The sequence below is a fragment of the Urocitellus parryii genome, chromosome 7 (assembly GCF_045843805.1).
Source record: "Urocitellus parryii isolate mUroPar1 chromosome 7, mUroPar1.hap1, whole genome shotgun sequence".
NCBI lineage: Eukaryota > Metazoa > Chordata > Mammalia > Rodentia > Sciuridae > Urocitellus > Urocitellus parryii.
Genome location: NC_135537.1, coordinates 131,086,421 through 131,111,449, shown reverse-complemented (window position 1 = coordinate 131,111,449; position 25,029 = coordinate 131,086,421). Strand labels below are relative to the sequence as shown.

The window sequence follows — 25,029 nt, the reverse complement described above, 5'->3', positions numbered from 1 at the left end:
ATAACATTTGGCTTATCATTATCATTTGACAAGGACAGAAGTAATTGGTCATTGGAAGTGTTGATTTGTTCAGCTGCTTCTGAGTGCCAACCTGGCCAAATATTGTCTTGTGCCTTGGAGAATTTTATAGCCTTTCAAGTACAAACGCTACTCACATGTTTTTATCTTTAGCAATTAGAAGAGTGTATACAGGTGAATGTACAGGAACACTTGTTGCAGCATTCAGATTATTTGAACCAACACAGGTTTACCAATAGAAGGTTATTAAGTCTATTTTCCTCCATTCAGTCAAAGGAATACTATGCAACCACAGAAAAAAAGATAAGAAGACCTATGTTTAATGTCATGGAAAGATGTTTGCCTATATTATTAAGGTTACAGAGCTTTAGATGTAGAAAAATTCTTTTTTGTAAATATATCTTATGAATAAAAAATGTTTACACATATATGCTATATATTCATAAACATTATCTATGAATGGTCAACTTATGGGTGATTTTTCATTTTTCTATTTTGGTGTATTCGTGGTTTTTGTTGTTGGTGGTGGTGGTTTTGGTGGTAGAGGGGATTTAATTCGGGGGTGCTTTACCACTGAGCCACATCTCCAGTCCTTTTTGGGGTTTTGTTTTTTTTTTATTTTTCTTTATTTTGAGACAGGGTCTCACTAAGTTGCTTAGGGCCTTGCTTGCTAAATTGGTGAGGTGGGCTTTGCAATCCTCCTGCCTCAACCACCAGAGCCACTGGGATTACAAACACTTGCCACCACATCCAGCTCTTTTGTATTTTCTAACTTTTCAATAAACACACATTTTTTTGAATTATGGAAACAGTTGTTTAAAGCTATAAATTCAATAAATAAAATGATAGAAATGTGCAGACAGGGGCTTGCTTCAAGTTTCAGTCAGGGGCAACAAAGATCTCCATTTAGTCAAGAAGACTTTTCCATGTGGGCCAAATCTCTTTCTCTAATTAACTTTTTCAGATTTCTTTTTTTGTTGTCAATGGTCCATTATGAAAACATTTGACCTCTCTGTGGTTTTTCTAAACAGTACTTATTCTTTCAGAATTGACTTTTTTTTTTTTTTTTTGGTACTGGGGTTTGAACTCAGGGGCATTTGGCCACTGAGCCACATCCCCAGCCCTATTTTGCATTTTATTTAGAGACAGGGTCTCGCTGAGTTGCTCCGTGCCTTGCCGTTGCTGAGGCCGGCTTTGAACTGGTGACCCTGCTGCCTCAGCCTCCCAAGCCTCTGGGATTACAAGCACACGCCTCGGCACCCAGCTCAGAATTGACTTTTTAAATTCAGTTTCGTCTTATAGGTTTATTTCTTAAAATTGACATCCAGCAATACCTCAACCTGGACCAACTGCTTTGGAACAAATCAGATTTGTTAAGGAAATACAAACTTCCTAATTCATATTTTCATGTTCCTTTTCATATTTTTAGTCTTTATTGTCCATCCCATCTCTTCACCTTAAGATACCCTTTCTCCTAGAGATGGTTTATTACTCTTTGAGAGGCAGTAATTACAGGTGTAGCTTGCCCTGGGTTCAAATCCCAGCTGTGACATTCATTAGCTTTGTGGCTTTTAGCAAATTATTCAAACCTTCTGAGGTTCAGTTTTATAAAACGCAGTTTATAAATCTGTAACCACTTCAAAAGGTTATGAGAACTGGATGAGATAATAGAGTCCACTCACTGAGAACAGAGGCAGGTACATGGTAGTTATTATGGTATAAGGGATTATTCTCATCATTTTGATTGCACCTTCCTTCCTGAGCCAGTCTCGGACCCCATTCCATCATACCCACACTCTACTTCCAGTAGGGACAATACCTGTTAGAAGCTTAAGTAGAGCAATGCATTTGTTAAGACCAGAGGCAGAGAGTCTCACTTGGGGGGCAACTTCCCTGTGAGCACCCTCCGCAGGGCGCCCTTCACATTGGGGTTCCTGAGGCTGTAGATGAGTGGGTTCAGCATGGGGCTGATGACAGTGTTGAGGATGCCAATGCCCTTGTCCTTGTCTGAAGACTCCACAGAACCCAGCCTCATGTAGCTGAAGACGCCTGTCCCATAGAAGATGCCCACCACGGTGAGGTGGGAGCCACACGTGGAGAAGGCCTTCTTCCTGCCCTCCGCAGAGCGGATTCGCAGGACGGCAGCCACCACATGGGCATAGGACACCATGATGAGGACCAAGGGGGCCACACCCATGAAGGCTGCTGCTGCAAAGAGCAACTGCTCATTGAGCTGGGTGCTGGAGCAGGAGAGCTGGAAGAGCTGGGGGAGGTCACAGTAGAAGTGATTGATCACATTGGGGCCACAGAATTTCAGAGTAGACAAGGCAACAGTTTGAGTGAGTGCATTGGTGAAGGAAAAGACACAGGACATGCCAGCCAAGGCCTTCTGCATCCCCCAACCCATACGGGTGTTGTAGGTGAGAGGCTGGCAAATGGCCAGGTAGCGGTCGTAGGACATGACAGTCAGCAGAAAGCAATCTGTCCCGGCCAGCAGGTGGAAGAAGAGTTGTGAAAGGCATGCCCAATAGTGGATGGTTTTGTTGTGGGATATGAAATGCCTTAACATGGCAGGGACAGTGACACTGATGCTCCCAACATCTAGTAGAGACAAGTTTCCCAGAAAGAAGTACATGGGGGTGTGGAGTTTGGGTTCCATAAAGATGGCAGCAAGGATACTAAAATTACCACCAATAGTCGCTACATAAGCAAGAAGGAAGACGACAAAGAGGATGGGCTGTAGAGCTGGAGTCTCTGTGAGGCCCAGCAGGACAAACTGGGTCACAAGTGAATCATTTCCCGAGGCTCCCAGATCCATGACTGTCTTCCACCTGCAGTAGATTGAACAAAGTTTGAAGGCACCAATGGTGGTAAAAGGAGAATGAGATCTTTATAACAACCATCAAGTGTGACAATGTCCAGGAGAGTAAAGACACACAAAATTTAGGGAGGAGAAAGTTAAAGATTGAGCTATATTAAGAAAAGGCTTGATAAATCAGACTCTTCATGGACAAGAACAGAGGCATTGGACAGCCACAAACAGAGACAGATAAACTGATATAAAAAGAAGAACAAGGGTAACATTGAGTTACAGGGACAGACAATTTTCCAGAGGCCAAATTTCCAGGAAAGAAACCTCAAGTCTGCAGGTGGTGGCATTGTGATAGTTTGGGGTACATAGATCCCAGAGGATGAAAGGGAAGCTTTGGGAGAAGGGGGTAGACACGGTGCCTCCAACCTGCATCTCCAACCTCTACATATGAATGTCATCATACAGACATCCCTTGGTAACCTCGGGAGTTTGGTTCCAGGACTCCTTGGATACCAAATCCTGCAGATGCTCAAGTCTCATAGATAAAGTGGCATAGTCTTTGCATGTAATCTATGCACATTCTCCCACATACTTTAAGTCATCTCTAGATTATGTATATTACCTCTTGCAATGTAAAAGTCAGTAAATAGTTGTAACACTATGCAGTTTAGATAATAATGACAAGTAAAACTTCTCTACAGGTTCAGCACAGATGCAATTCTTTTCCAAATATTTTTTTTTATCTGTGCTGAGTTGACTCCAAGGATATAGAACTCACAGAGACAGAGGACTGACTATGAGTGATGGTAGCAGTGAGGTGATTCCTGTGGCCCAGACTATTAAATGATTAACTGGTGAAGCCATGAGCCTCCACCTGAACTCCTCAGAAAAAGGTAAAAATGCAATGAAAAATCTGGAAACTGCATGAAGACACATCATTGAAGACATTTCCAGCTCCAAAATCAGTGACTGACAGCCTTTTAGATTTTCTAAATAGTCAGATTGTTTTGCATTTCTCAGTATAGAATCTAGGAAATTTGGGGTCCAAAGTACTGACATTTTACTGAATAAGAATCTAAAATGAGCTTCGAGAAGAGTGAAAGTTTCAAGGTTTAAGCTCTCAAGTGATGGAGCAGATACAAAGTTGAGCTGCCTCACTGGATACGCAGTTGATCTCTCCCAGAAGGAGTGTTGAATAAGAAGAGAACCAGACCCCAAATTCCACTCTGCTTCCAGTTCTACCACCACTTAGCTTTTTGCTCTTCTTTCTACTGAATCGAATCACTCATCATGTAGTATCATGGGCTTAATGACCAGATAAAGCCACAGTTACAGAGCCATGTATGATGATCATGTGTGGGAGCCACTGCTTAGCCCCAAAGTGGCCACCCCAACAAAATACCTGGTAGCCGACATAGACCTCTGCCTAAGGGGGTAGATATTGAATTCACTCACCTGGAGCCTAATTCACATAGGAAATGGTTTGAGTCAAAGATCCTCCAGGGCAAAAGGCAAGAGCAGAAGAAGACACATCTGGAGGAATAGTGTCCTCAGGTCCATAATAGGTCAACTGCCATCTGCAGGTGTGACCTTTACCGCATGGACATGTTCTTACCGTTACCTCCAACCCAGTCTCTCCAAAGCTGAACTGCCCTCTTTCCATCCTGATCTGCCCTTCATGGAACTATTTTGGTAACAGGCTTGCCATCCTCTCAGTTAGTGTGGCTCAAAAACTTAGTCTTTGCTGACTGCCTCCTTCTGCCCTCTCACAATCAAATACCTAAGTCCCACTGGAGTTTTGCAGGGGAAGGAAAAGCTAGTCCAGAGTCCAGAGGGAGGATTTCACTATCATGGAAACTCAGTTGTGAGTATGCAGCGGGGATGGCACTCACCTGGCTAAAGAAGACTTAACTGGCACTTCATGGGCAAAGAAGAGGGACAGTCATGCCAGCCCAGTGGACCCCACAGAAGGAGAGCTTATAAAGGACCAATAGACACAGAGACAAACAACTTGGCTGACGTCATTTTCACATTGGGATTTTTCTTCTCCACCTTGTTACCCCTTGGAGGCTTCAGAAATAAGTGTCTTCAGGGGACCCAGAACAGGTAAACATCTGCCTTTGCCAAACAGATAATGATCTCTAGTAACTTTAAAATTTTTTTGAACTTTCTCAGTATTTCCAGGTACAACTTTTGCAGAAAAATTCATTTATTTTACATATGTGGTTTTATGCACTTATTAAGAATCAGCATTCTTGGGCTGGGATTATGGCTCAGCGGTAGAGTGCTCACCTACCACGGGCGGGACCCGGGTTCGATCCTCAGCACCCCCTTAAAAATAAATAAATAAATAAATAAATAAATAAATAAATAAAGGCATTGTGTTGTATCCATTTACAAAAAAGATTCTCTCTCTCTCTCTCTCTCTCTCAAAAAAAATCAGCATTCTTATTCCTAGCATTTTATAGTGTTATTCCTAGCGTTTTATAGTGTTAAAATGAATCTCAAAATCTTAAAGTCTAAAAAGTCATGTGGTGTTGGGGGCTAGAATTGAGATTTGGGGTTTCTGGTTTAGACTAGCCTGTCATTTCAGAAGAGAAAACGACTTGAGACTCTTCAGCTTTGTTTGAAACATGGGGAGAAGTGGAAGGTGAAGTCTGGGAAGAGATCTGCTCCTAGTGCATCCCTGGAACAATGTCCTCTCCAACGTCTCACAAGTTTACCTCACATGATATGACCATCCTCGAATCCAGCTTGTCTTCTAGTCTCATACAAATGTCTTCCCTTTTTCTCTGCTCTCATTGTACAATCTAGATCCTGTAGCATCTGATTCTAGATGTTTTCTAGCCTCCTGTCTCCAACACCATAAGGGCAGATAAAGGTTTAGAGCATCTACTAGACCAGGACCACCCTATTTTTACTAATTCCTGAAAGTGACTTTAGGCAGCAAATAACATTTTTAACAACTCCTTGTTCATTAATAAAGATTTCCCACTGGCTTGAGGCTGCCATGGGCCAAGAACTAGGATGAGCTGAGATTTCTGTTGACAGTTATCTGTGGAAAAGGACCTCTGGGTTACAGAACCCAAATGGAATGCATCATATGTATTTCCTTCCAACTGACTAGCAAAAGCTTTGTTTACTTCCTAGACATTTCCATTTCTCACACACTGTTAGCCCAGGAAACTCTATTCAGGAAGACCCGGTGCAGGTCTTCTGTCTTCTAGGAAACCATCCATAAGCTTTGGGGTCTGGGCCAGATAACCTTCCTTTATAGGGTTACAGCAACCTGAAGGCAATTGCATGCTGGTGACCCTGAATTATGTCCATCCCAGACACTACTCTGTTTGCTCTAATACCTATATGTGGATATTTCTATCTGAAGAACTCACAGGGACCTCAAGAAGAAAAAGTAAGAGTATACCATGTCCCCTTTTTGTACAAAATATATGTGTGCTCATGTGCACACACACAAACTAATAGAACCACACAATTTATGGTGGAAGAAATTACTAGACCAGGACCACCCTATTTTTACTAATTCCTGAAAGTGACTTGAGGCAGCAAATAACATTTTTAACAACCCCTTGTTCATTAATAAAGATTTCCCACCTACTTATATTCTTCATATTCTTTTCCCACTCTGTATCTTTGTTTTAAGAGAGTTTTTATTGATGGCTTGGTTTTTTTAAAACATTATTTGTTCTTTTAGCTATACATGAGTGTAGAATTCATTTGGATACAATTATATAAGCATGAAATATATTTTATTCTAAGTAGTACCCCATTTTTATAGATGCACACAATGGTGGGATCACTATGATATATTCATATTAGAAATAGGAAATCATTCCACCATCTTTCCTTTTTCTATCCCCCTTCCACCTTTTCTTTCCCTCTAATATACTGAATATCTATTCTTCCCATCTTACCCCTTATTGTGGATTAGCTTCCATAGATCAGCAAAAAGTTTCAACCTTTGGCTTTTGGGGACTGGCTTATTTCACTTAGTATGATAGTCTCCAGATCTATCAATTTACTTGCAAGTGTCTTAAAGTCATTCTTCATTATGGCTGAGTAATATTCCATTGTTTATGTATAACACATTTCCTGTATCCACTCATCTATTGAAGGGCAATTTTGTTGGTTCCATAGCTTAGCTATTGTGAATTGAGTTGCTATAAATATTAATGTGGGTGCACTGTAGTATGCTGATTTTAAATCCTTTGGATATATACCAAAAGGGATAATTGGGGAAAATGGTGGTTCCATTCCAAGTTTTCTAAAGAATCTTCATACTGCTTTCCAGAGTGGTTGCACCAATTTGCAATCCCACTAGCAATGTATGAGTGAATCATTTTCCCTACATCCTTGTCAATATTTACTGTTACTTGTATTCTTAATAATTGCCATTCTGACTCAAAAAACTTAGCACCCAAAAAGCAAATAACCCAATCCGCAAATGGGCAAAGGAACTGAACAGATACTTCTTAGAAGAAATATAAATGGTGAACAAATACATGAAAAATTGTATCTCTAGCAATTAGAGAAATGCAAATTAAAACTACACTGAGATTTCCTATCATTCCAGTCAGAGTGGCAATTATCAAGAATACAAAGCAGGGCCCTGGAGATCCAGGCCAACTGATTCGAGTGGCCTGCCCTGCGGCTACAGAAGGCGTGGCGCCTCAGTGAAGCCATTAATTGGCAAGCAGGGAGGTTAGGGAAGGCCATTAGGTGGAATCCCACCAGCCAAGCCCACACGGACCCTTGGGCCGAGCACGGGTTCTCAGAAGGGGAAGGAAGCGGTACAGTCCCATCCCCCACAGCGGACACTCCGCCGAGGCAGTCAGCGGCCACCATCCGGGAAAGCTGAAGGATACACCGCCACTCTCCTTCAGAGTGCAACATCAAAACAGGTCGGTGTCATTCAGCTCACCCCCCAGACAGCGGGAATTCGCATAAAATCTCTCCTAGGCTTGCCGGGAGAGGGAGTATCAAGCTGAGCCTCCATACAGACTAGGGGGAAACCAGAGACACCTGACCTCCAACCCCTCCTCCCAGTAGCAGCCAAAAGGAAACCTGGCTAGCCAGCGCTGGGGGAGGGGCAAGCAGAAAAAATCAAAGTGATAGAGTGCCAGGGATCCCAGCAGCCTGCAGCAGGGCCCCGGAGATCCAGGCCAACTGATTCGCGTGGCCTGCCCTGCGGCGACAGAAGGAGTGGCGCCTCAGTGAAGCCATTAATTAACAAGCAGGGAGGTTAGGGAAGGCCATTAGGTGGAATCCCACCAGCCAAGCCCACACGGACCCTTGGGCCGAGCACGGGTTCTCAGAAGGGGAAGGAAGCGGTACAGTCCCATCCCCCACAGCGGACACTCCACTGAGGCAGTCAGCGGCCACCATCCGGGAAAGCTGAAGGATACACCGCCACTCTCCTTCAGAGTGCAACATCAAAACAGCGGACACTCCATCCAGGCAGTCAGCGGCCACCATCCGGGAAAGCTGAAGAATACACCACCACTCTCCAACAGCTTGCAACATCAAAACAGCCAGCAGCAGGACCCGGAGATCCAGGCCAACTGATTCGCGCGGCCTGCCCCGCAGCTACAGAAGGTGTGGCGCCTCAGAGAAGCCATTAATTAGCAAGCAGGGAGGTTAGGGACTGCCATTAGGTGGAATCCCGCCAGCCAAGCCCACCGCCCACGCCCGGAACAGGCCCAGCGACCTGCCAGCATTGTAGTCACGACACCCCAATTGGAATAGGGACAGAGCAGAGCCGCCTCCCACTCCCGGAACAGGCCTAGAGAGCCGCCAGCGTGGTAGACACGTCACCCCAATTGGAGTAGGGGCACAGCCGCCGCCCGCACCTGCAAGGGAGACTTTTCAAGTATACAAGAGCAACATAAATAAATGGGGGTAAATTTCAAAACACAACAGTTGCACCAAGCAGAAAGAAACGCGAGCAGTATGAAAAGACAAGGAAAGAAAGGACCACAAGCAATGCAGGTCAACTCAACTTTAGAAGAGGTAATAGCTGCAACAGATGGAATATCAGATAAAGAGTTCAGGATATATATGCTTCAGATGATCTGGAGTCTCAAGGAAGACATGAGACAGCAAAATCAGACAATGAAAGATCACATTGACAAACAAATCCAGGAAGTCAAAGATCAATTTCACAGGGAGATAGAGGTAATAAAAAACAAACAAATTGAAATTCTAGAAATGCAGGAAACAATAAACCAACTTAAAAACTCAATTGAGAATACTACCAGCAGAGTAGATCACTTAGAAGAGAGAACATCAGACAATGAAGACAAAGTATTTCAACTGGAAAAGAACATAGACAGCTCAGCAAGTCTGCTAAGAAACCATGAGCAGAACATCCAAGAATTATGGGACAATATCAAAAGACCAAATTTAAGAGTCATTGGGATACAGGAAGGCACAGAGCTCCATTCCAAAGGAATAAACAGTCTATTCAGTGAAATAATACGAGAAAACTTCCCAGAATTGAAGATTGAGACAGAATCCCAAATCCTAGAAGCCTACAGGACGCCGAATGTGCAAAATCATAAGAGATCCACACCTAGACACATTATAATGAAGATGTCCAACATATAGAATAAGGAGAGAATTTTAAAAGCTGCAAGAGAAAGAAAGCAGATTACATTTAGGGGTAAACCAATCAGGATAACAGCTGATCTCTCAACACAGACTCTGAAAGCTAGAAGATCCTGGAATAACATATTTCAAACACTGAAAGACAATGGGCTCCAACCAAGAATCGAGTATCCGGCGAAATTAAGCTTCAGGTTAGAAGATGAAATTAAAACCTTCCACAATAAACAAAAGTTAAAAGAATTCGCAGCTAGAAAAGCATCTCTTCAAAAAATCCTTGGAAAAACATTACAGGAAGAGGAAATGGAAAATAACATTGAAAACCAACAATGGGAGGTAGGACAGTAAAGGGGGGAAAGTAGTCAAAGAGGATAACAAATCAGGTTTAGTAACATCAATAAACAAATATGGATAGAAGAACAAACCATATCTCAATAATAACCCTAAATGTTAATGGCTTAAACTCACAAATTAAGAGACACAGGCTAGTAGAATGGATCAAAAAACAAGACCCAACAATATGCTGTCTACAGGAGACGCATTTGATAGGAAAAGATATACATAGACTGAAGGTGAAAGGTTGGGAAAAATCATATCACTCATATGGACCGCGGAAACAAGCAGGAGTGTCCATACTCATATCTAATAAAATAGATTTCAAGCCAAAGCTAATCAAAAGGGATATAGAAGGACACTTCATACTGCTCAAGGGAACCATACACCAACAAGACATAACAATCATAAATATATATGCCCCAAATAATGGTGCAGCTGTGTTCATCAAGCAAACTCTTCTCAAGTTCAAGAGTCTAATAGACCAACATACAATAATCATGGGAGACTTCAACACACCTCTCTCACCACTGGACAGATCTTCCAAACAAAAGTTAAATAAGGAAACTATAGAACTCAATAACACAATTAACAACCTAGACTTAATTGACATATATAGACTATACCACCCAACATCAAGTAGCTACACTTTTTTCTCAGCAGCACATGGAACCTTCTCAAAAATAGACCATATACTATGTCACAGGGCAACTCTTAGACAATACAAAGGGGTAGAGATAATACCATGCATCTTATCTGATCATAATGGAATGAAACTGAAAATCAATGATAAAAGAAGAAAGGAAAAAGCAAGCATCACCTGGAGAATGAACAATAGGTTGCTGAGTGATCAATGGGTTTTAGAAGACATCAAGGAGGAAATTAAAAAATTCCTAGAGTTAAATGAAAACACAGACACAACATATCGGAATCTATGGGACACATTGAAAGCAGTTCTAAGAGGAAAATTCATTGCTTGGAGTTCATTCCTCAAAAAAAGAAAAAACCAACAAATAAATGATCTCATACTTCATCTCAAAATCCTAGAAAAAGAAGAGCAAAACAACAGCAAAAGAAGTAGAAGGCAAGAAATAATTAAAATCAGAGCTGAAATTAATGAAATTGAAACAAAAGAAACAATTGAAAAAATTGACAAAACTAAAAGCTGGTTCTTTGAAAAAATAAATAAAATTGACAGACCCTTAGCCATGCTAACGAAGAGAAGAAGAGAGAGAACCCAAATTACTAGCATACGGGATGAAAAAGGCAATATCACAACAGACACTTCAGAAATACAGAAGATAATCAGAAATTACTTTGAATCCTTATACTCCAATAAAATAGAAGATAGTGAAGGCATAGATAAATTCCTTGAGTCCTATGATCTGCCCAGATTGAGCCAGGAGGATATAGACAACCTAAACAGACCAATAACAATAGAGGAAATAGAAGAAACCATCAAAAGACTACCAACTAAGAAAAGCCCAGGACCGGATGGGTATACAGCAGAGTTTTACAAAACCTTTAAAGAGGAACTAACACCAATACTTTTCAAGCTATTTCAGGAAATAGAAAAAGAGGGAGAACTTCCAAATTCATTCTACGAGGCCAACATCACCCTGATTCCGAAACCAGACAAAGACACATCAAAGAAGGAAAACTACAGACCAATATCTCTAATGAACCTTGACGCAAAAATCCTCAATAAAATTCTGGCGAATCGGATTCAAATACATATCAAAAAAATTATACATCATGATCAAGTAGGATTCATCCCTGGGATGCAAGGCTGGTTTAATATACGGAAATCAATAAATGTTATTCACCACATCAATAGACTTAAAAATAAGAACCATATGATCATCTCAATAGATGCAGAAAAAGCATTCGACAAAGTACAGCATCCCTTTATGTTCAAAACGCTAGAAAAATTAGGGATAACAGGATCATACCTCAACATTGTAAAAGCAATCTATGATAAGCCACAGGCCAGCATCATTCTGAATGGAGAAAAATTGAAGGCATTCCCTCTAAGATCTGGTACAAGACAGGGATGCCCTCTCTCACCACTTCTGTTCAACATAGTCCTTGAAACACTGGCCAGAGCAATTAGACAGTCAAAAGAAATTAAAGGCATAAAAATAGGAAAAGAAGAACTTAAATTATCACTATTTGCAGATGATATGATTCTATACCTAGCAGACCCAAAAGGGTCTACAAAGAAGCTATTAGAGCTAATAAATGAATTCAGCAAAGTGGCAGGATATAAGATCAACACGCATAAATCAAAGGCATTCCTGTATATCAGCGACAAATCCTCTGAAATGGAAATGAGGACAACTACTCCATTCACAATATCCCCCCAAAAAATAAAATACTTGGGAATCAACCTAACAAAAGAGGTGAAAGATTTATACAATGAAAATTACAGTACCCTAAAGAAAGACATAGAAGAAGACCTTAGAAGATGGAAAAACATACCCTGCTCATGGATAGGCAGAACTAACATCATCAAAATGGCGATATTACCAAAAGTTCTCTATAAGTTCAATGCAATGCCAATCAAAATCCCAACAGCATATCTTGTAGAAATAGATAAAAGAATCATGAAATTCATATGGAATAATAAAAGACCCAGAATAGCAAAAACAATACTAAGCAGGAAGTGTGAATCAGGCGGTATAGCGATTCCAGACTTCAAACTATACTACAGAGCAATAGTAACAAAAACAGCATGGTACTGGTACCAAAACAGGCGGGTGGACCAATGGTACAGAATAGAGGACACAGTAACCAATCCACAAAACTACAACTATCTTATTTTTGATAAAGGGGCTAAAAGCATGCAATGGAGGAAGGATAGCATCTTCAACAAATGGTGCTGGGAAAACTGGAAATCCATTTGCACCAAAATGAATCTGAATCCCTATCTCTCGCCGTGCACAAAAGTTAACTCAAAATGGATCAAGGAGCTTGATATCAAATCAGAGACACGGCATCTGATAGAAGAAAAAGTTGGCTATGACCTACATGCTGTGGGGTCGGGCTCCAAATTCCTCAATAGGACACCCATAGCGATAGAGTTAACAAATAGAATCAACAAATGGGACTTACTCAAACTAAAAAGGTTTTTCTCAGCAAAAGAAACAATAAGAGAGATAAATAGGGAGCCTACATCCTGGGAACAAATCTTTACTCCACACACTTCAGATAGAGCCCTAATAACCAGAATATACAAAGAACTCAAAAAATTAGACAATAAGATAACAAATAACCCAATCAATAAATGGGCCAAGGACCTGAACAGACACTTCTCAGAGGAGGACATACAATCAATCAACAAGTACATGAAAAAATGCTCACCATCGCTAGCAGTCAGAGAAATGCAAATCAAAACTACCCTAAGATACCATCTCACTCCAGTAAGACTGGCAGCCATTAGGAAGTCAAACAACAATAAGTGCTGGAGAGGATGCGGGGAAAAGGGCACTCTTGTTCATTGCTGGTGGGACTGCAAATTGGTGCAGCCAATTTGGAAAGCAGTATGGAGATTTCTCGGAAAGCTGGGAATGGAACCACCATTTGACCCAGCTATTCCCCTTCTCGGTCTATTCCCTAAAGCCCTAACAAGAGCATGCTACAGGGACACTGCTACATCGATGTTCATAGCAGCTCAATTCACGATAGCAAGACTGTGGAACCAGCCTAGATGCCCTTCAATAGATGAATGGATAAAAAAATGTGGCATTTATACACTATGGAGTATTACTCTGCATTAAAAAATGACAAAATCATAGAATTTGGAGGGAAATGGATGGCATTAGAGCAGATTATGCTAAGTGAAGCTAGTCAATCTTTAAAAAACAAATACCAAATGACTCCTTTGATATAAGGGGTGTAAACAAGGACAGGGTAGGGAGGAAGAGCTTGAGAAGAATATTTACAGTATACAGGGATGAGAGGTGGGAGGGAAAGGGAGTGAGAAGGGAAATTGCATGGAAATGGAAGGCTCAGGGTTATACAAAATGTCATATAAGAGGAAAGGAGGGGTAAATCAAGAGAATACAAATGGAAGACATGATTTACAGTAGAAGGGGTAGAGAGAGAAAAGGGGAGGGGAGGGGAGGGGAGGGGAGGGGAGGGGAGGGGAGGGGGGATAGTAGACAATAGGACAGACAGCAGAATACATCAGACACTAGAAAGGCAATATGTCAATCAATGGAAGGGTAACTGATGTGATACAGCAATTTGTATACGGGGTAAAAGCGGGAGTTCATAATCCACTTGAATCAAACCGTGTAATATGATGTATTAAGAACTATGTAATGTTATGAAGACCAATAAAAATAAAATAAAATAAAATAAATCTTATGCTTAACCCCCCCCCCAAAAAAAAAGAATACAAGTGACAATATATGGTGGCTTTTTTTGTTAACAGAGATATTTTAACGCAGTTAACTATGAAGGTAAGTGGAAAAGACTTTTACTTGGTAAACATGGCAAATTCAGAGACCTTATGTAATCATGTGGTAAAAGGAAGCAAATTTCTTTGAGTTTTTAGGCAATATAATCTATATCAGGACTTATGAGGGTGATGATGAAGATAACAACAACAGATGATGATGGTATAATATTTACTTGTAGATGATAGGGATGTGGATTTTATTTGAGAGCATGAGCTTACCACAAGCCCACACTTTAGGTCCCAGTAGTGCTAAAAGATTCTACAATGTCTGTCTTTCTGATTAATTTTCTGTTTGACTAACCATACTTTGCCCCATTCGTTTTATTTTTTAATGTTTTTCTTAAATATAACATTAATACGAGCATAACAATATTACATATGCAGTGGTGCTCTTAGCTTGAGAATCAAAATTACCTTACCTTGGGATTCAGACAGACCTGGCAACACTGGATCCCACCAGGGTCAGCATGCATAGCCGGGGTGGGGTGGGGGGGTGGAGCTTCCCTGAAGAAGGCAGACTGAGTTCATAAGCCCAAGTCCAATGACAAGGCATAGAATGCACCAGAGAGAGCTCATCTTCTGGTGCCAGTCCTCTCTATTCTGCTTCCCAAAGCAAGCTGGATTCAAGGAAAAGAGTTTCAGTTACAAAACTTATATAAATGGTCTATATTGTGGGGACAAGTGCATGGAGTACTGCATACGTGGCATACATTAAAGGCGTCTGAGTGGCAGGCCACTCCCCCATGCTAGGCATGTGAGCGGCAGCCCACTTACCCCATAGGCACAGCCATGAGAGTGAGGCCATGTGTTGCAGTCCCTGTGCTTGCTCCATGGTCCACTCCTCCACTGGTCGCTGCAAGGACAGTTAGCAGAAATTGCATTGGTGGCTGACTGTAATCTGCCTAGCTACTGCCTGAGTATATATACATGGTAACTGCGCAAAAAAATCAGACCTGCTACTGCTTGGTCTCCAGAGGTCTTTTTTTTTTTTTTCAGAGGTCTTGATTAGCAACTCTGCAGACACACTCCCCTCTACCCTGTTCCCTGGACCTCCTCGATGAATGAGAGAGAGAGCCCATGCACTATATGAGTCACTAGCCGTTCTCTTTTGGAGTGCTTATCTCACTCCGACTTGTTTGTGTGGCTCTCTATACCAGTGTCTACACTGCTGTTCACTTATTTCCATGGCTGCATCTCATTGCGCTCAGTGTTCCATGGTGGGTCATTTCTTTTCTGTTTGAAGATACTCTGCTGCTGTGAACATTTTTTGTACACATCTCCTGGTGCACACATACAAGAAATTCTGTAAGGTCTCTAATTAGGAATGGAATTAATGAACTCAGATTTAAAGAAAAAAAAACACAAATCATTTTCCAATGTGCCCCTCACATATGCTGAATTTGCTGGGACCCTCCCAGCATTGCCAGGTTTGTCTGAATTCCTAGCTAAAGTAATGGTGATTCTCCAGCTGAGAGCACTTACTGCATATGCAATACTGGTATGCCTGTATTAGTGCTGTATTTATGAAATGCAATTAAAATAAAACGAATGAGGTAAAGTGTATACAATCAAAATAGAAAAATAATCAGGAAGAGAGACATTATAGGAAATGATTTGAGGCCTTAGATTGTGGCTCAGCAGTAGAGCACTCACCTAGCACATGTGAGGCCCTGGGTTCGAGCTTCATCACCACATAAAAGTAAATAAAATAAAGGTATTCTGTCCAATTACAACTAAAAAATAAATATTTTTTTTTAAAAAGAAAACTATCCTGTTGACATCTTGAGATTTGGGGGAACTAATTGTGAAATTAATAAATTACTATTTATTTCCTTGGGGATTTCTCACTGTTGTTGTTTTTTCAAAATGGAAATGTTCATTGATTTTAAAATTTTTCATTAGGAACTGCACTTATGAAAATGAAAACAAAACAAACTTTTAACAATAGAAAATTAAAATCAAAACCCTTACTTTCTCTGCCCCCAATCTTCATAATTCTTATAAAATAACCACTGTTAAAAATTTGGTGCTGGCAATTCATAATAGCTAAATTGTGGATCCAACATAGATACCCTTCAGTAGATGAATGGATAAAGAAAATGTGGTATATATACACAGTGGAATATTACTCAGCATTAAAAGAAAATAAAATCATGGCGTTTGCAGGTAAATGGATGGAGTTGGAGAATATGATGCTAAGTGAAGTAAGCCAACCCCCCCCAAAAAAATAAATAAATGCTGGAAGTCTTCTCTGATAAAGGATGCTGATTCATAATGGGGATGGGGGTGAGAGCATGGGATGAATAGACAAACTTTAGGTAGGGCAAAGGGGAGGAAGGGAGCATGGGGGTAGGAAAGATGGTGGAATGAGATAGACATCATTACCCTAAGTACGTGTATGAAGACATGAATGGTGTGACTCTACATTGTGTTCAACCAGAGACATGAAAAATTGTGCTCTATTTGTGTAATATGAATTGAATTGTATTCTGCTGTCATATATAACAAATTAGAATAAATAAAATTTTAAAAATTTTGGTGCTGGGCTGGGGTTGTGGCTCAGCAGTAGAGTGCTTGCCTAGCACGTGCAAGGCCCTGGGTTTGATCCTCAGCACTAAATAAATAAATAAATAAAGGTATTTTTAAAAATTTTTGTGCTTATTCTTTTAATTTTAATATATATATAAACATGTTAATGTATCTTTATATCAATAAACAATTTGTTTACATTTATTTCATATAAATAGGGGCATGTTATGTCATGGTTGTTGTTTACACAGTACATGATAGGTAGATTCTTTTACCTGTCAAATATCTAAAAACTTACCATTTCCATTTTAATGGTTACCCAGATTTAATTTATGAATAAACCATAATTTATTTAGCCATACGATAAAGTTTAAATTGCTTCTAGATTTTCTGCATTTACAATCAATAACATATAGAATATTCTTTAGAATGGTGTAATTATTCATTCATTCAATCATTCATTCATTCATTCATTTTTGGCACCAGGGATTAAACCCAGGACACTGAGACACATTCCCAGCCTTTTTAAAAAAACTTTTTTATTTTGAGACAGAGTCTTCCTAAGTTGCTGAGGGACTCACTAAGTTGCTGAGGCTGGTTTCCACTTGAGATCCTCCTGCCTCAGCCTCCTGAACCACCAGAATGTTTTTATTATTCTGTAAGCATTTCCATAAGTTCTGATAAGTAAAATTCCTAAGTTGAATAAAATAAAATTTTAGATTTTAATATATAATTTCCCCTTATCCTACAAAAATTCCACACTATTTTATTATTCCAGTGATGAATGAAACTGCTTGTTCTCCAAGTTATCCATTTGATAACTGTGGCTGTTATAAATAAATTATCCTAATTTTGATAATATAGTGGTTGAAAATCACTCTTTATTATTTGATATGTATTTTTGATGTTCACATAAAGACAAATATATTTCCAAATATTTATTGTTCTTGGATTCTTGGATATGGGCTGAATTGTGTTTCTCTCAAAATTTCCATGTAGAAGTGCTGACCCCCAACATGATTTATTTAGAGAAACAGTCTTTAGAAAGTAATTGAGGTTGAACAAGTTTATAAAGGTAGGGCCCTATAGAACAGAGCTATGGCCTCATAAGAAGAAGATCTCCACCCCTCCTCTCTCTTTCTCCTTGTCATGTAAGGATGTAATAAAAAGGACTGTCTACAAAGCAGGAGGAGACTCTTCATCAGTATCTGACCATGCTGACACTGATCTTGGACTTCTAGCTTCCAGAATTGTAAGATAATACATTTCTGCTATTTAAGCTATCCAATCTATTGTATTTTGTTATGGCAACATGAGTGGACTAATGTAATTCATTTGAATTTTTTCATTGGTAATTGTCTTTGCATGTCCTTTGCCTCTTTTTTAATGGATCATTATTTTTTATTGCCTTGTGTGGATATTAATCCTTTGCCACATATTTTGCAAATAATTCCACATAGTCTCCCAGTTTACAATTTTTCTTTTCTCTTTGTTTTTAATATCTTTTACCAATTGGAAGTTGTGTGGTACACACTACCAGTTATGATATGATTCACTGAGAGTAAGTAACAGATATAACAGAAGAGCAAACGAGTTACACTGAAGATAGCCGTTGGAAGTCAGATTTAGTGCTATAGGTGGCTATTATAGATGGTGCACAGGATGCTATTACTGAATAGGGGTGTCTTTGGTTCATTCTGGAACATATTCCATGATTTATTTGGCAGCAATGGTTACCACAATCAGAAGCTAAAATTACATTGGTCAAAAGGAGCTAATGGAAGGATGTGGAGAGTAGGTTGGCAAAGATATTGAGATTATATACCCTAACCCTCAATTTCCTGTGTGTCCTCAGGTTAGTTACTGAATTAGTTTGAACTTCAATTTATTTATTTATAAAAAGGGAATAATAAAGGTACCCACCTCATAGAATTGTTGGAAGATTTGATTGAGATTTAACACAACTAAAGAACATACTTTATATACGGAGTTAGGAAAAATCATGCTGTGAATGGATAATTATGAATGTAATGCATTTCACTATTGTCATATATATAAGAAATAAAATAAATAAATAAATAAATAAATAAATAAATAAAGCACATGGTATAGTGCCAGGTGCATAATAATATGCATGTGAAACATGCTGTCAGTTGTTAATAACATTATTGATGGCTTCCTACTAGGGATGTTGTGGATTACTTCATTTAATTCTCCCACCAACCCTAAGAGGGGATATTAAGTACATTTCACAGATAAGAAAACTGTGGCCCAAAGAGTTCAGCAGTTGCTAATAAATAGAAGTCAGATCTATCCATTATAAAACAAGTTTCCCACAGAGAGCATGCTACCTCCTGGTGTTGGGTGGATAAGTAGTTGTTTGAGAAGGGGCTGAGAGTCTGCTCTAATTTCTCCTCTTTCATCATCTCTGTCATCAGACTCTAAATTTCCAAGGGCCTGGCCTGGAACAACTTCATAGCTGTCCCCTGCCCCCTGTCCCCTGCCACCAGCTTCTCCTAGCACAGCACAGTGCTTCCCCCACCTCTCCCAGGATCATTATGTGGCTCCCAAGACACAGTCCCTCGGGCCCTCACTAATAGGCTCGGGTGGGATACACTTTGTTCTTGGGGATTTATTAAGAGTTTGAAGTTGGAAAAGACCTCTCCCACTTTTCTCTTTTTTCTTGAGTATCCCCCTTATTCCCAGATCCAAGGCAAGTTTTTTCTTCATCTTCAGGTTTATGAGTCATTCTATCTCCACCCCCAAATCCTGTTTGGAACAGGCATCCAGGAGATCAATAACCTCAATCTGGGGACCTAGATTCAATCCTGGCTCTACCTCTAGCTCCCAGGTGACTTTGGACACCCACTTTTTGATGTTCCCATCTGTTAAATTTAGTTTTTGTACTATTTCCCCTAACTATCCCCATAGATTAACATGGGGGTGTAGATGAACACATCAGAGAAATCCTAGCTCCTCACCAGGGTGACCCCTGCTGCTTCACCACTGCAGTATTTATTAGGGCTTGTATTATTGATTTGCCCTGGGCTCTCCCCATACCCTCCTCCTCCTAGGGACTAATTTTGAGCACCCAAGAGGCTGACACTATGATGAAAAAGCCCCACGGTAGAGATGGTCTAGCCTCTCTTTATCTCATTTCCATATATATTTAACCCCCTTTTGCTTTCAGTGCAGCTGACTGAGCTTATGCAGCTTCGTGACCCCTCCCATCCCTTTCCAGGAAAGATTGCTGGCTTCTGTGCCATCACAAGGTGAGTTCTCTCAAGGTCCTCCCTCTGCTCCCACATCATAAGAAAGAGTCTCTGTTTCTCAGTGAGACAGACCTCCAGGTTTTGCAGATGTGGCAATCAAAATCTCAAAAGCAAAAACAAGAGACTCGCTCAGGATGACACATCAAGTGGGTAGAAGAGCGGAGTCTCTATCCCAGGGACTGAGGCTCTTTCTCCAGGCACATTTCCAATCCCCTCTTTTTCAGGGGCAGCTTGTTTCCAGATTCTGTTTGGTGTATGTGGAAGGAGATTCAATGTTCAATTTCACTGCTTAGAATCCAGTCCTTAGAGAGCAGCCTGGTCAGACCCCAAGGCCAGCCCTGGTACATGAAGGACTTGTTGGAGCCTCAGAGCAGGGAGAGGTCATGGCATATGAAAGAAGCCTGGGACTCTCATAGCCCCACAAGTGAAGGGCTTTCTCATCCCTGACCACTTGCCACCCGTCCATCACAGACATCCTGGATGGAGAGCCCAGTGAATGATTCAGAGCTCTGACATATAGTCTGTTCCTTATTGAGAGAGTGAGACAGTATCTATCATTCTGACCATGAATTACTTGGTTTTGAGAAATATTTCTTCTGACTGTAAAAAAATATTTGTGTAGCTTTTATAAAAGCCGTATGTCAGTGTGTGGATTGTGACACCTGCACACCCAACTAGGAAAAGGAAGGAGTCGTCCCTCATATAAATTCCACTTGTCCAAAAACCCTTTCCTAATTCCTATTAGCCACCAGGATGCCCTCTTTGTCAGGAATTCTATTCGTCAGCTGGTGCAGTCATGCATTTATTTATGAAAGTGTTCATAAGTAAAATGGGTATATGCATACAGTTCCTGAAGATGAATCAGACACAAATTTTGCCCTTAAAAGGAACTGAGTAAGTAGGATAAATAGCTAAATGACTGTGCTAAGGTTACATGCCATGTAGAATAAGAGTAAAGTGTACTGAGAGTGTTGAAGTCAAAAATATATCGGAAGTAAGAATTTTAAGAGATTTTGTATATTTCCTTTTTATTGTGCCACTATTATTTTGATGGTTCTTTTTTATAGACAAATAGCCTTTTCCTCTCTCCAAAAAATAACCATTTTTTTATTTCTTGACACTAATTTTGTTAATGATTCCAGGACAGTTATTTAAAACAGATGTAACAGTGGCTCCCTCTCTGCTCTTGATATTCATGGGATAATTTGTTATTAATAGGAAGGATACTATAATAACCCGCTCCTAGGTAACTAGAGCAGGAATACTTTTTCTTTTAAAGAAAGATTGGGTGTTGACCTGTGGCAACACATGTCTACAGGCAAATGAGCTGATGTATTGTATAACTATACTGACATATTTGTTATGAAGGCTATAACTTAATAATGATCAATTATTCTTTAAAATATACTGATTTTTAAAATTTCCTGTGGTTACTTTTAGCATTTTGTTTCTATAATCCTGACTAGCATTGTTCTCTTATGATGTTTTTTCTTCATAAGATTTTTAGATTTTATTGTCAGATGTATGCTAACCACATGAAAATATTTGTATTCTTAAATCTTCCCCTGTGCTATGAGGTTTATATGGCATACAGATATTCTACTAATTAAAGGTGTTTTTTTTTAAAGACCTTTTCTTAACATCTTTAAGAGCATAAAGATTGCTACTAGGATAATTATTTCTTTATTTTACTTTTAATTGCCAAATGACAATTATATATATTTATAGGGCATAATATGATGTTTCACTACCTGTTTACACTCTAAAATAATTAAATCAAGCTAATTAGCAAATTCATCATCTCATATGCTTTTTCTACTCTTTCAGTAATTTTGAAATATACACTGCATTATTGTTAATTATCTCCATCCCCATTCTGTGCAATAGATCAGTGAAGCTTATTCCTCCTGTCTAGTTGAAATTTCATACTGTCTGATCTGCATCTTCTCTTTCCCCATCCCCCAGCTTCTGGTAACCACCATCCTACTTTCTACTACTGCAAGTTCAGTGTTTTTTAGATTACAAGTGAAATGATAACCCAAAGTCCTTTTCTCTCTATGCCTGGATTATTTCACTTGGCATAATGTCCTCTAGATTCATCCATGCTGCCACAAATGACAGAATTTCCTGCTTTTTAAGGCTGAATAGTATTCCATTATAGGAACTGCCTCTTTGTCCATTTATTTGGTGATGGACACCTAAGTTGCTTCCATATCTTAGCTTTCATGAATAATGCGTCATTGAACATGGGAGTGCAGATAGCTCTTCAACATTACTGATTTTAATAAGTCAAATAAGATTGCTAAATAGTATGATATTCGGTGGGGTTGAAACCATGTTCATTTTCATAATAGCTGTACTAATTTATATTTCCATTAACAGTGTACTGGGTTAGCTTTTTGTTACAACCTCACCAACATTTAGTATCTTTGGTCTTTTTTTATAATAATGATTCTAACACATGTGAAGCAATATCTCAGTGTGGTTTTAATTTGCATTTCCCTGATTGTTACTGTTAACGAACATTTTTCATATATCTATTGGACATTTGTATATCTTCTTTTGTGAAATGTCTATTTAGATGTGTGTTAGTTAATTTTCTATCACTATAACAAAATCTCTGAGTTAATCAACTTATAAAGAGAAAAGGTCAATTTTGGTTCACATTTTTTGAGGTTCCAGTTGATCATCAGTTGGCCCTATTTCTTTGGTCAGTGGAAAAGCAGCACAACACGGTAAGAGAGCAAAGTAGAGCAAAATTACTCAGCTCATCACAAGCCAAAGAGCAAAAGAGAAAGAACAAACAAATTTGCAATAAATAACCTCACAATATGTCATCTCTTACATGTGACCATATAACTATTGAATAAATTCTAATAGATAAAAGAAAAATAGGTAAAAGGTAAATGTTTATAATTTTAAAAGATATTTTCATATTGCCCTTTTTCTTTTGAATTTATATCCATTTTTATTCTATTGATCCCTAATGAGAGGGTCTGTTTTCCCACATCTTGTCAAACAAATCAGAAAGAGTAGATGGATACCATACTGGGGCAGCATTTATAGGGAGAAAACTTATAGAAATAGAAATGGTATCAGGAACTCAGGTCCTCTGTGCCCATCACAGTGTGGGATGCCACCTCACTTTCATAGGCTGCATGAATGGAAAAATACCAGCACTGCTCCCCCCAGCTCCATAATCAGGGGGCTGAGGACCAAGCTTGGCAGCTGCAGCTCTAGGATATGGTGGAACCTGTGGCATGAGCTCTTCTGCAGCCTGAATCAGAATCAACCACGTCAACACCTCAGTTATAGACAATTTCTGCAGAAGGCCAGTCTCTAGGGAATCATTCTTAGTCAAATTACCATAAGATTTTAGTCTTTTCCAATCTGATAAGAGAAAAATTTTATGGTAGTTTAATTTGCATTCCTCTAGTTAAAAGCAAACTCAATCATACTTTCTTGTTTTAAGAGATATTCATATATTTTATCTATGAAATGTTAATGTATTTTGTCCTTTTTCCTATGGATTTATTGGTATATATACACATATATACACACATGCACACACACACACACACACACACACACACACATGAGGTAGCTCTTTATCTTTTAGGGAAGTTGGCCACTGTGTCTGCTGTCATTTGAAAATATTTTTTCCAAGTTCTTTGCCTTTTGATTATGTTTATATCAATTCAGTGATCAATCCAAGAAGCAGAAACACTATGAATGTTTGAAACGATTTATTATAGGAATTAGACTTTAAACAACACTTGCTGTGAATTAGATATCAATTAGTCCCACCTTTTGAATAATTATATTGAAGGTTTTGTGTGTTTTCTTGGAGTGTTTGCTTATTCCACAGTGCTGAGAACATAACCCAGGGCTTCAAGCATGTGAGGCAAGCACACTACCACTGAACTGCATCTTATACTGAGGTTTTTTGATAGTCTCAATTTATTCTGTCAACTTAACTCTCTATGGACTGTAGATCACTGCAGTACACTCACTGTTATCTTGTTTCTGGCTATTTCTCCTTGAACTTCCTTATGTATCAATGCTACACATTTGCAGCATTCATTTTCATAGCTATTATATCTTTTTATTATTTATTATTACAAAGTGCACTTCTGTTTTTCCACTTATGGCCTCCTTTCCAATTCAAATTGATCTTGTTAAGATCATGATCCCTGCTTTATTTTTTATTGCAATCAACTGGTATTCCTTTACCTTCAACTTTTTAAGTTAACTTTGCTTTGGCAAGATACTTTGGCATCAGCTTAAAGTTGGATGTTTTTAGATACAATCTGAAACCCACTTATTTCACTAGATGAGTTTAGCCCATTCATCTTTATTGAGTTTGGGTGGGGGGGGCTTGGTACCAGGAATTGAACACAGGGATGCTTAACCACTGAGCAACATCACAGTCCTTTTTATTTTTTATTTTTGAGACAGGGCGTCACTAAGTCACTGAGGCTGGTTTAGAACTTGCAATTCTCCTGCCTCAGCCTCCCAAGTCGCTGGGATTACAGGTATGTGCCACTGCACTCAGCTCAGCTTTCCTGTTTAAGTATGTTTAATCCTAATTCTGTTATATTTTTTCATGTCATCCTATTTGCTTTTATAGAGTTTTTAAAAATCCTTTCACTGTAAGGTCTTTGTTTTACAGGAATGTTTCTTCCCATAATTTGGAAGATTTGTTTTAGGGTTACCATTTTAACTTTATCTTTGTCCCTTAGTTAATGAAATTTAAAACTAACCACCAGTTCATATACTGTAGATTTTTCATTTTTCTCTGTTGTCCAAAGTTTGTTTTTTTTAAACTCTGCTTAAAAACTCTGTCTTTTTCAACAAGACTGGGATCCTAATTAGGATAATATATAGTCCATGTTTGTACAAATATGTCAAAATGTACTCTACTGTCAAGTATAACTAGAAAAGAACAAATTTTAAAAAAGAATAAAGTCAGAAAATTT

At 39.2% G+C, this 25,029-nt stretch overlaps 1 pseudogene; it reads right to left on the bottom strand.

Moving 5' to 3' along the window:
• Nucleotides 1-1,891: 1,891 nt before the first annotated feature.
• On the bottom strand, nt 1,892-2,836 carry LOC144256159 (putative olfactory receptor 3A4 pseudogene; annotated as a pseudogene).
• Between the last annotated feature and the right edge of the window lie 22,193 nt (nt 2,837-25,029).